General features: G+C 42.2%; 1 long non-coding RNA gene across 1 annotated transcript in view; it reads left to right on the plus strand.

The window, feature by feature from the left end:
- The window catches only part of LOC136624656 (uncharacterized), a 32,249-nt gene extending 21,123 nt beyond the window's left edge, over positions 1-11,126 (plus strand). The window contains exons 2-3 of the long non-coding RNA XR_010792371.1: positions 1,215-1,344; positions 10,994-11,126. This is a non-coding gene — a long non-coding RNA (uncharacterized lncRNA). The remainder of the gene's footprint in view (positions 1-1,214; positions 1,345-10,993) is intronic.
- Positions 11,127-13,759: the final 2,633 nt, after the last annotated feature.

Below are 13,759 nucleotides of genomic sequence, written 5' to 3' on the forward strand. Positions count from 1 at the left end.
CAGTTTCATATCTTTGCTTGTTTGCTTTTGTTTACATGGGCCAAGAATTGTTCCATGAACAATCGTTGGTACACTTTTTTGTTCCAATAGGCCAGCTGTACATCTTCCTGTTCAAACATGGAGATGTACAGACAATCAGCAGACATTTTTCCACTCACTGAAAGTCAATGATCAGACTATGAAAAAGTGTTTGCTCATTCCTTGGCTGATTGTGGGCTCATTTACACAGCCCAACTGTTGGGCGATCAAATGTTAGGAGAGAGGTTTGTGTCCAATGATTGGGCAGTGTAAATGGGCCATTAGAATTGATAGATTTCCAAGAGTGACAACCACTACTAGGCACCATTAAAGGGAACCTGTCATGTTGTTCATGCATTGGAATCACAGGGCAGCGGTTTATAGAGCAGGAGCGGCCCAAACTGACTGATATATAGTTTTGTGCAAAAAGATTTAGTATAAATTGTAATTTATGGAATTATTTACCTATTCTGGGTTTCGGAGTCCAGTGGGCAGTACTATTAGTGATTGACAGTCTTCCTTGTATGATACACAGGTGCTAATCACTAATAGCGCCACACACTGGACGGCTAAACCCAGAATGGGCAGATATTTAATTCTATAAGTTACAAAGTATACAGTTTTGTTGTTTTTTTTGCACAAAACTATATATCAATCTGCTCAGTTGTTCCTGCTCTATAACATGCTGCCTGCAGTTTGGACCCTATGTTGAACATGGCAGGTCCCCTTTAAAATGCCCGTGATGTTGGTATCCAAAAACCATGAATAGGACATAAATCTGATGCCTTCTCATTCCAGATAACAGCTGCAGTACATGAAGAAATATGTGAATGTTAAGGCTGACTTTGTAAAGTAATTAAATACTGCCTAGCTGTCGAATAGCTGGTGAATTTCACAATAGTTTCTCAATTTACAGTTAATTAGCAGCAGCTCACTTTTTTGGCAGCTTTGTTAAATATACTCATAGCTTGTAAAAATGGTAACTACATGTCCCATGATGTCCAGACATGACATAGATGCGATATGCCCATACTTTCCTATAGGAAGCTATACTTACTGTATATTGATCATTCCAAATCATGAGCAGTATGCTGGAGATGTATAAGTGCAGGTCTAAGGTAGGAAAAGGCACAGAAGAGGCATATAACATCTAGTGCAAGGAAATGCAAAGACTGACTTGCAAATATCATCTGCAGGAAACGGGAAACATCCTAGAGAGGATTCAACAGCAGATTGTCACCCACTGAACTTCTGGACTGTTGCTGTGCAACAGCCACAGCACATGGGATTATAGGCTCGCCTCTTCAGAAAGTTGTTTGCATTGAGGTATGCTTCACACTATCTTTCATGAGAAGAACAGATTTGTCAGTAACCAGGCTTTGTGTGCAGATATTTATTGGGCAAAGCACTTGTGAACCATTCTTATCTATTTAATTGAAACAACTTATGTCAATTAGCTGTTGGAGAAATCATTAAAGGAAAGGTGTCATCAGAAAACTACCTATTATATAAATTATATTTTTGTGTTAAGCATATTTTGTAAGAACTTTTTGGGTGATTTTTTAAAGTTTGCTGTCACAATCTGTATTTTCTTAAATCCTAAAACCTTGCATTTTCTGCACTGAACACAGAGCCTAATAGGCTGATACTTCCTGATCTGTAGAGAAATCTTTGCAGCAATCGTCTCACTAACATCACAGGCAGGATTACACTGAGGGCTAACACCAGGGGTGTAGCTAATGGCTCATGGGCCTGGGTGTAAAAGTTTATCTTGGGGCCCCTCAACTTCTCTTAACCCCTTAACACAGAGACATAATTTGAAACTCCTGGACCCCAATGCAAAACCTGTAACAGGGCCCCCAACTATAATGCTTTATCCATAGTACTGGGCTCCCTATATGAAAAAGAGAGGCCTTATGGCCCCCTAAGGCTCCTGGGCCCGGGTGCAACCACATCCCCTGCATCCCCTATCGTTACGCCAGTGGATAACACCTATATTTAGGTAACACAGTATCCACCACTCACAATAGATATAAGCTGTGACAATCTACTCTCTTTACCCGTAAAATGACCTCTGCACAGATCACAGAGCAAGTCCAGAAGAGTCTCCCGTACAAGTCAATGGGTACCCTCCTGTCATTGTGCGAATGGCCCATAAAGCTGCTGTAAAGCATTTTCTAAATACTCTACATGCTGTTAAATGCAGCTCAGGCAAGATGGCAGCCTCCATAGTCATGTATAGACAATGGAATAAAAAATTCTACAATCAGAAAATCACAACAGATTAGTAAAATGTAGCATTTTTCATTATCTAATTTAAATGAATAATCAAAAGAAAATTTCTGATATTGTTTCTTTAAGGCTGCCTTCACACAGACGAGAAAATTGTGCGAGATTTGTGCGTTGCGAGACACACAAATCTTGCACGAATATGAACCCCATTCTTTAGAATAAGGTCATACACATACGCAATTGTTTTCCGCACATAGCACCTCGATGCGACTTGAGAAGCAAAAACCCGGCATGTCAAAATCTAGTGCGTGCTCTTGCATCGCATCTCCCATTGTTTTGAATGCTAGGCACATGCAGTGCAATGCGATGTGAGGTTACCCTCTTTGAAAACAATAGGAGAAACTCCATGATTCTCTGCCGTGGTTGTCAGGATCGCTACTTCACCGAAATGATCCAAGGAAGTTTTGTTACAAAAACACCTTACATCTGTGTCGTAATCGCATGTTGGCGAGCGCGATATCGGACTGTGAATCACAGCCCCATCTTGCACTCGCTCGTGTGAAGTTAGCCTACAGCTGAAAAGACCTTGCCGTAGACACAACTATATTAGGCAGTACGGAGCGTAGCTGAACCTGAACAATGGAGATTTCTTCCCCCTCGCCGGCAGTTCAAATTTCGTGCCAGAGCGCAGGAGTTGAAAAAAAAGAGGTGGAAGATAGCGGTTGTCGATTTGTCCCCTTATACGGCCGTGATTATCACCTAAGCCTTAGGCTTCCTTCACATTTGGGTACGTTTGGGTAGAAAAAACTGGTGAACGGGCGCACAAGTTAAACGTTTGTGCCCTCTTTCATATGGCTTGGTGCGGCCGGTGCAAATGCGCCAACCTCACCAGGCCATCTCCCATTTCCCCTCCCTTCCCATCGCAGGCTCAACGCTCCTTCTGTGCAATGGGAGGGGGCGGGATGGGTGTGGGGCTAAGTGCCCGATCCGCTCCACCTCCTCCCATTGATGGCTAATGACAAGGGGCAGGGAGAGGGTGGGTTCTTAGCTCCACCCCACCACGCCCCTTGTCATAGCATGAATGGGAAGAGGTGGAGCAGACCAGCGCTTGGCTACGCCCCTGTCCCTCCCCTGCCTATGGCACAGAATGAGTGGGGAAGAAGAGAGGTGAGCCTGCATGGGGGGGAGGAGAACAGAGGGAGGGAGTTTAGCAGCCAAGCTGCTAAACTCCCTCTCACCAATGGCCGCTGCCATGGGCTCCCATAGGAGCCCATGTAGCCACCAACGTATTCCAGCCCAAAAGATATCTTTTGGGATCGACGTAAAAACGCCCGGCGCTATATTGGCTTGGCCGGGCATTTTTATGTCTCAGAAATACGCCCATGTGATCTGATGCATTGGAATTCAATGCATCAGATCACAGCGCATATCGGCTGTCTGTGAAATGGCTAGCCAATATGCGCTCATGTGAAAGAAGCCTTAAGCAGAGGTTGTCTTACTTTTTTTCCCTGCACTCTGGATTTTTACCCTGTGGCTCAAAAAATGGCATCAGTGGCACAACTCTTTGTTATTCAACTGTGTTTGTCCATACTTGTGATTTAGTTAGCAATCAGGCCACATATTATTAGTAATCAATGCAGAAATCCAGGTAATTTCAAAGGGTTCACTCACTTTTTTATGCTAATATATTTATCTACACACATATACATACATTTTACCGACATTGTGTCCTTATGAAGCATAATAGCTTTCTTTCACTATGTGATAATAGAAGAGCAGTAATATAATAGCAGTACATGTTAGCAGCTTGATGAGTGGCTGGGAAATTTTCTGTAATTGTATATAATTGCCCCCCTATCTTCCACTAATAGCTGCTTGTGAACAGGTTTACCTTAGGATAAAGATATTTGATCTGTATACAGGAGAGCTATGATTGAATGGTACAAAATGTTTTTCTAAACTGCATAGCCAAATGGCTTGCAATAAAGCCACAGAAGCCTTTTCCAGCAAAATGTATCCTGCAAAGGAGTATGGGAAATATGGAAGGTACTGGAGAAATTCAGGGTCATGAGATTCAGAGCAGGATAAAGGTAAAGAAGCAAGTGTAAGATTTTGATGATAGCCTTTTGAAGTAAGGTACAAGTGTTTCGGGGTAGTGACGAGCGATTAGTGGAATAATAATTTTTTTGTCAGTATCAGGATGATTTAATGAAAATCATTGTGAATCGGAATGGCCAATTTTGACTCCCATTAAAGTCAATGGGAGTAAAGATCGAAGTCACTAATTTGTCCTTCAGGAGGTCCTCAATGGAACCAAAGCCCACCCAAACTGCATGGAACACTATGGAACATCTGAGGAACACTATGCTCCTCCCAAAATAGCGTACAGTGGTGGAGGGATTAATTGTAGCACTGGGATGTCACTGAAAACCAAAGAAGACTCCAATAGGGTCTTCTAGATCAGTGGTTCTCAACGTGGGCGCTATTGCCCTTTTACTTCTCAAGGGGGTGGTGGAACAAAAGGGGTAGCATGGGGCATTGGAACATAAAAGGGGCCGTAGGGGGTGTGTGTTTGCTTTGGTTGAATTTTTTTTCGGCTAGTAACTACATTTTTCTAAAAATTTGTAGTAACACCTCGGCTTTCGTCGTTAATCGTCCGAAAACAAATTGGTGAAATCCGAAACCAACATAAACCGAGGCAATTATTTCCATATGAATCACTCACGTGAAACCAATGGAGCTGCATTCATGATTGGTCGATGTCACAGATTTATAATCCATTTAAAATCTGCTATACCTGGCATAATGGCAGTGCATTGTGTGATCCATCGGCAGCACCTTGTTGCTAAACATTTCTGTAAGAGATTGCATGATTCTCTGCGCTATGTAATTATTGCTATTAACAAGATAAAAGCGCATTCTTTGAAGTACTGTCAAGACCATGATGAAGAATTTGAATGTCTTATCTTACACGCCGAAGTGAGGTGGCTGTCAAGAGGAAAGTGCTTACAATGCTCCTGCGAACTTTTTGACACAATAGTCAAGTTTCTTCGGACGATTGACCCAAGCCTTTGTGATGCAATCGAACTACGACGTCTTGACGTTGCCTATCTAGCAGACATATTTGACAAACTCAATGAGGTCAGCACAAAGCTACAAGGAGACAAAATAATTTCATTAAGGCTAAAGGTATAATCTCTTCCTTTATTGCCAAACTTGACCTTCATACCAATAACCTGAGTCGGCACGAGCTCTGTCAGTTTCCGAGTCTTTAAAAAATTGCACGTGAAGACGGAGACAAACTTCAAGATGCAGACTTAGACGTTTTTTGCTCACACCTCAAACAAGCCAAAGAAGACATGCAAAGTAGATTTCATGAGCTATTACCGTGGAAACACCAACGGGGGTACTCAATCCATTTTCAGCAGACGCAGGAGAATTTCATCCCAGATTACAAGACTAGTTGATTGACTTGAAACATGATAGCGAGGCCCAAGCACTTTTTCAACAATGTGGCTATGAATGTTTTTGGGTGAAGGTGAAGAATTCCTATCCTATCCTGTGGCAGGAAATTAAGTTGCTTGTGTTAGCTTTTCCATCTATGTACTTAGTGGAGAGGGGCTTCAGTGCAGCTCAGCAGCTCCTGACAAAAGCGAGAAACAAACTTCTGATATGTGTAAGGTTGACGAAAAAAGAACCAGATATTGCGAAATTGGCGTCCGCTCATCAGGCCCAAGGCAGCCATTAATAACACATATCAATTGTGGCAAGCATTATTATTATTTGCATTTCATTGCTCTTACATTTTAATTAGTCTTCTGGACATTAAGGATTAAGGTGTGTCTTGCATTTTCTTTATACGTTGTATGTTTCTATTGAATCTTACTTTAAGATAGTATTATTGCTTGTTTCCCCCCCAAATTATCTTCTGCAATAAAACCTATTTATTATTGTATCCACAATTAACCTGTTTTAGCTGATTAAAATACTTCTTTGGTGATTTTTAGAGACATGTTTTCACAATTAATGCTAATCTGTTAAGCACCATCAAACTTTCCAGAATGGAGTATACACTATTTAATTTGTAAGTTTGTAAACAAGGTAAACTTTGACTGGGTTTAAACTAGTAAGGCTTATATCTATTATCACTAACCACTGTCCTCGTGGTACTTCATGCTCATCATTGTACTCCGTATTACCAAAGGTCCGCATGTCAACCTTATGACCTAATGCACCATAGATGCCACAGCACGTCACTAAATTTAAAAGCACTGTGTTACTGCTGGCATGCACACACATCTAAGGTGCAAACATCATTTAATGCACCCTTTAATCTCACATTAAAGCATTACTTTCTTTCATATGTGTACAGCGCTGCTATACTCAAAGTACCCTGTCCCCAATTACACTGTTTTACACTTCACATCATATCGAAAAATATCCTATTTCATGTAAACATCCTATTCTCCCATTAGGTAAACATCATATAACTCATATCACTTTGCTAAACATGAAACATCCAACCGCATCATCCGATTCTTGCATTTCCTATATCATGGTCCCTGGAGAGATACTCCCTCAGTCCCAGCTCATCCTGCATATTCCCTGTCTTTAGTGGGCTTAAATTTCTTGCAGCTTTCATCGATTCATGACTGAATGACGTCAGAGGCCGCTGACACGCACTGTGTTTATTTGCTGTTTCCCTGTTTGGTTTTCTTTTAAATTAATAAGAAAACCACCACCGAGTAAATAAGCTGTAATCACTGGGCAACACGATTTGTGAAAATAGAAGGCAACAGAGTATAGCTTGTAGCTTTGTGAACTTTCCCTGTTTGATGCGGTATAATTCAATTCCCCAAACCCCACTGCTAGCTGTGTATGATCTGAAAATAATTTGTAGTGGCCGGGCTGGCAACTTTGAATGACATCTGAGACCACAGAGAACTGCAATATTCCCCATGCTAAAGCATATTTTGTCTGTCTGCTTTGCTGCTATATACGTTGACAGCAGCAGAAATATACCTTCTCTCAATGTATACACCGCGTTTCATTTCAGCATATAAATGTGATGCAGCTTCTTTCTCTGCTCCAATAGAACCCCATTTAAGTTCTCTGCTAGTATACAAGCTTTCACACAAAGCTGCAATATATCCTCTGTAGAATATCTGACCATATAAACATGATGCAGCTTCTTTGTCTTGTGCTCAACTGCAAAAATGGTTATTATTGTATCTATTTTATACAACATTAGGTCCTGTGATACAAGTGTCCAATGAAACTGTTGCCCTTATGCAAGATAGAAGACACATTTGGGCACATCAACAATACGCCCTGGCTGCTGATTGGATGCACACTGACTACTACAGCAGGCATTATGGGAAATTTGATTTTCCTGCAATTTTCACCAAAAATTGGTTCAGATTTATCTGATTTGATTTAGCTAAAATTGGGATGATTTCATCACCCAGTCGATCAAGATGAGGAACACTATCTGGGGGCTGCTTTTCCTTTCTTGGAGGCATGCAGATCTTTGCTCTATAGTAGAGCGGTTAGTCAAGCTTAGAGATGTTGTAATAAATACAGCTCAGTGAAGGCAGCAAGAAAATCATTTCTCTAATTTAATTAATTTGAATGTATTTAGAATAATTGCTTACATTATTCTCTCACAGGAATTTTATAACTTTGCATAATATTGTACTTGTGTGGAAATCGGTGTCATGATAACACACATGTACACAAATCTCTAGGTTTCTCTGTAACAGACCTATATTATAGACCTGTGTTGATCCATAATAGACAACTGAAAGAGGTACCCGTTTGGCAGGGAATGAGCTCTGCTGGGGATTGACTTACCACCAATTGGTGGACGGGGGCCAGCAGTAATAGAAGAGACCGTTGCAGCTACTGGGACAGTCTTACCTCTTGGTATGGCTGATGTAGAGGCACTGTTGGCACTCCCCGGACAGGTATTCATATCCCAATTTATATGGATCACTTCACTCCACAAAGCCTCATATCTTTTATAGAACCACTTACTGCACGGATCCTGAGGAATCAATCACTAGGCAAGAAAAAACTGGAACTGATCACATATTGTAAGCTTTTTGAAGACATCTTTACTTAGCAATCAATATACTATTTGTAAGATAACAGCTTGCCAATAAGCTCCAAATTAAGGCCCCTTTATATGGCCTGATAGTTGTTTGAATAATCATTCAAACAAGCGATTATGGGTGATTGTCGGCCCGTGTACACACAGCCCAAATGAGTGAGCCCAAATGGAACGACTACTCGCTCATTGTAAACAGGAATGGCTTAATCTCTGCGCGACTCCCTGTTTGCAGTGAATGGAGGCGGGTCGCCGGAAGAGATTTCCGGCCTGCTCCATCTCCATTCTCTGAATGACTGTTGCAACTGTGTGAAAGCACAGAAGCGATAGTTGCTGGAATGGCTGTCGGGCGCTCGTGCGCCTAAGAGTCGTCCAATGTAAACTAACCTTTAGGGAGAGAAAGTGTTATTACGTTCCCTTCTCTAAAGTTTCGCTGCTCAAGCAGTCAGTCACCAGTCTCCGTCTTTAGCGGTTCAATACAGGTCTGGTTTCTAATGTCGGTTGTTTAGCACCACTACTGGAAGCCTTTTCAGTCCCATCTCTCTCTGGATGCAGTGGCTCCACATTGAGGTATGCCTTCTCACACGAATGCACAAAACCTATTTGCACTCTGTCTCTCCATGTCTAACACATATGAATCGGGAGCTGAAAACTTGTATGGTTAGTGCCAACAGGTTCCTCTATGTCAGGGGTGGGCAATTAATTTTCCCATGGGGCCACATGAGAAATTGGAATGGTTTTAGAGGGCCAGACCAACATACGAAGGCTCCATGCACATTGCCTTAATGGGGCCGTATTCCAGCCGCCCGATTTGCGGCCAGAAGCCTTGTCCATTTTGTTAACTTATGTGCTGTTTAATAAAGTTATTCAAGCCTACGTCATTGGTAGAGGTGCTTGAATAAGTAAGGCCTGAATAACTATTAGCACAGCACAGAAGTGAACAAAATGGACAAGGCTTCGGAGTGCATAGTTTCGCTGCTTCCCGTTGCTGACACCGGACTCATTGGTGAGTCACCAGGACACTCTTTGCGGGCCGGTCCGAGCTATTCAGCGGGCCGGATGTGGCCCGCGGGCCGTGCTTTGCCCAGGTCTGCTCTATGTCATACCGAGAGATGAGACTGTCCCAGTTGCTGTAATGGTCCTTTCCATTATAGCTGGCCCCCATCCACCGGTTGGTGGTAAGTCAATCTGCAAACTCAGGCGGTTTCAGGTGTACTTCTTCTCTGACTACATCACTTCTTTTGATTCACCCATACTAACACATGCCACTATCATAATTAACATTTTTAAGCATAAATCAATAAACAATCTTTTTCGATGTCTTACATAACTTCATCAGGCCACCGGGGCCAGTTTTGATTGGTGGGGGTCTATGTCCCGTGACCATCACCATTCATTGAAATGAAAGGGGGAAGAAAGATGAGGGCCGTACCACTTCGGTTCTGCTTGGCTCTTCTCGGAGAGACAGCATTAGTGGTGTACTGACAAAGTCAGTGTGGACCATGCAGCCGGACCACTGGCCGACGTTGTGCACGTATTCTAATAGCAATCAATGGAAGTGCTTGTGAATGGTGGTCTATGCTACCCACTATCATTTCCCTTGATCTGGTCATGCGCTATTCACATCACCACCCGCATCATACGAGTAGAGCTTACTGCTTAGTACTCGAACTGCTGTGCTTCGCATAACTCCCGATGGGGCGTTGCTTGTTTGCGGAGGAGCTGACCTGTCTTACAACTGCATGATGTTGAGCATGTTACTACAAAAAATGTCTGCATCTTCACAGATTTCATCAAGGTGACTTGATTAAATACACTTTAGTCAATAACAAGCCTGCTTCATCTTCCCACGCCTACGGATGCAACATACTACCGTCTCTACTTTATTAAGTTTTTCGGAGATGAACAATGGATGGTAGATGAAAAAAATCATCTGTTCTCAATCAAACGTTACGAGCAAGATGGCAGCGCCCGGGAAACTTTGTATTACAATTATATGCATTGTTCTCATAGGGAGAGGACTAATAGATCTCTGTTGCTACTTCGGTGGTTGAGTGTCCGACAAGGCCCAGCATCTGTTTCTTTTGTGAACACATCTATTTGACTTCCATGCGTGATCACATCTGTCAGCGGCAGACTAGAGCTGTGTATCATCTGATGTCATCTTTGATTGTTCTCATCATTATAGCATCCAGGAGCTATTTGTAGCAACATACCTATTTCAGGTCATAAGGTAGAGCCGGTGCTCCTAGGTCGGTATCCTGTAGGTTAATTCACAGGTAGCTATCGGTCAAGTCTTATTTTTCCCCTTCAGTCATAGCAGTTCTGATATAGCATTGAAAAATGGATACAATTCAGCAGGCTACTTTGTACCCGGATGGTAATGTCTTCCTACCAGCTTGGCGAGCCAGCTGTGTGACCATTTCATGCTGTTACTCTAATCTCATAATGTTATTTGATCTTCTTCTACAAAGAAAATTGTGCGGTATCCTTGCGAGTCTAAAGACCACTTGTGAAAAACATCATCATATGGACGCCACTGTTATTAATTACATTTGCAATGTCTTGATCTGTTCTAGAACCCGAATGTAGCAACGAGTTAATTCTTTTTTTCTTGTGTGTGTTCTGTATTAGGAACTCCTAGGCATGACAAACAGGCAGCTCCATCCACACCCTGCAGAGGCTCGCACCCCCTGTTCTTGCAGACAACAGCAGGCAGATGCTGACTTAGTCCTTGGAGTTAAAATCAGTGTACTAGTTTCTATGGACACAGCAACTGATCTGCAGCTCTTTGCATTCCCAAAGTGGAGACATAATAAAGAATAAATGCTGAAATGGGCTCTGGGTGATTAGCTTCGAATTACCATGTGCATAATTTAAAACAATTTAAATAGCTATTGCTGCACTCACATTAGACCTGTTGGAGATGTCTCATACCGCTTTTATTTATTTATTTATTTTACGCATTTTTATCCTCAAGAAACAGTTTGACAATTCTTATCCTAAATTGCACAGAGAGCGGTTTTTAATATTTGCGCAGATGGTGCTCTCCGCTCTGTGGGACGTCTTGAACTTGTCCTACAATTTTTGGAAAGAACTGAAATAGGCCTTCCATACAGGAATCGGACAATAGGCATTCTAAGTTCTCAATGTGTCAGCGACCGTTGAGACTTTACACAAGTAGCGCAATAAACAACGGGTCATGTGTATGCAATAAAGCCTTATGTGTTGTTTCATTGTTAGGGCTTAAACAGATGGGCGTATGCGCTAATACTCTCGCTTCTACAGAGTGTATTAGCGCATGAACCGTTTTTTTTTTAACTATTCAAACTCCTTGAAAAAAAAGTGGGGCGATAGGTCTTGCCCTAACTTTCTTGAACACAGGAAGACTATGTACGAGAATGATAGGGCAAGTAGTAACCTGATGGTGGAAACAAAACCATTGAATTCAATGGTTTTGCCCACGTTATGCGGCCGTGTTTTTCCATTTTTGTGCGCATTTGAAGTCTATGGGAGTGGCACAAATACACAAGGGGATGCGTGAAACACTGTGCACATAAGGAAGATGCAACAGCTGTCTGTGTATGGATTCTGGCTTCGTTTTTAATTCCCAATCATTGCTGTATAAAGGGTCAAGCATTGGTTTGCAGGAATGCTGCCATCCAAAAGATGGCACTGCAGAGGTATTGTTCCATCTCCCTTATTTGCATACTTCCCAGCGGAACATGCATGACTTTATAAGTCTCCTCACTCACCTTTTTGGTGCTCTCCATAAGGAAAGATGTTACCCCCCCCAACACTGTGCAAAAGAACACATCTGGACCTCATTAAACTAAATAGCCTTTTAAACCACCACCTCATCAAACCTTGTTCACTGCACAAAAACGTTGTAATAAAGCGTGCGCAATCGTGCCAAAGAGCACGCAACTGCGCATAGGGTTGTCTGAAGCCAGCCTCACTGGCGTAATTTTAGCAAATATAGATCAAAGACTGATTACACACGGTTGCTGTGTTATCCATACCATATTCGTACTATTGCTCTGTATTATGGATGTGTGACCATACGCTTATCTGAAGCCGCACTGAGGGCTTAAACAGGCAAACGTTATTTCTTCATGTTTTGTAGTTGTGAAAATTACGGTTGCAAAACATGATGAAAGGAAACCATTGATTTCAATAGTTTCATTTTGACTAGCGGCGTTCTCGCGCATTAATACTAGGTGTGAGAAAAGATAGGGCATGACCTATATTCCTGCTTTTCTTTTTTACCCACACGCAATAGGCCAAAATAGTGCCGAATTTGACCGATTAAATAAAATACATTTGACTGGTTCATGCGCTAATACGCTCTGTAGCGGTGAGCGATTTGTGCATGCGCCCGTCTCTTTAGCGTGGTTTCAGACGAACGTGGTTTTCTCCCATTATGTGCCATGATAATCACGGCCGTATAAGAGGATGAAACGAAACCACTGATTTCAATTAATTTCAGTTGTTTAGTTTTCACTAGCTCTTTTCTCGGCCGTTAATTGATTGGCTGAGAAAAGATGGGACCTGCCCTATATTCCTCGCATGTAGTGAATATTATCTGTGGTTCAGGCAGCCCCTATCTTCCTGTGTTTTTTTAATTAAACTCCAGTGCTATGGCACGGAGTTTGAGCGGCCGAAGAAAAACCTTGTTCAGACGCAAGTACACTGCGTAGCAGCGAATGTAGTTGCGCCTACGGCCGTCTGCAGCAGCCCTTAGGGAATGATCACACAGTGGAATCCAATGAGAATTTTTCTGCTAGTGAAAATAAAATCCTCTTGAAATCAGTGGTTTCATTTTGTCCTGTTATTGTCACATAAGGGGACAAAACCACGGTTATCTTAATAAGCCTTTAGGGCGGTTTCGGACAAACATATGCGCAAATACGTTCGCTGGTATGGAACATATTTGCACCTGCACGAGGTTGGGAGATGGCAAGAAACAGGCTGCGAGCAGATAGTTTGGTTATCTTGCGTTTGAAATGCCAGTTCAAACGGTTGCGTGTTAGACCCTTCCTGTGGAATAGAATGGCAATTAAATGCCAAATTAGGGCCAGCTGTCTTCCTTTCCCTCCGTTTTATGCAGGGTAACTCCCACCCCGTCCATTTTTTAAGCTGCCATAGACTTCTAACACAGACAAAAATAAAGCAGCTCCTATCTTTTTTTGTATGAAGATTTTGCACGGCAGAAACACGTTCGTCTGAAAGAATCTTTTGCAATCAAAGGCTTCGCTTTGTCGCATTACACAGGTGAGATTTTTTAACGCACAGAAATGGCTCCACAAATACATTTGCCTGAAACCGCTCTTAGTTTATCTGTTTTAGCCCTCGCTTTAAAATGCTTCCCCACTTGAAACATCTTGGAAAACTAATTGA

Source organism: Eleutherodactylus coqui, chromosome 4 (genome assembly GCF_035609145.1).
Source record: "Eleutherodactylus coqui strain aEleCoq1 chromosome 4, aEleCoq1.hap1, whole genome shotgun sequence".
Classification (NCBI taxonomy): domain Eukaryota; kingdom Metazoa; phylum Chordata; class Amphibia; order Anura; family Eleutherodactylidae; genus Eleutherodactylus; species Eleutherodactylus coqui.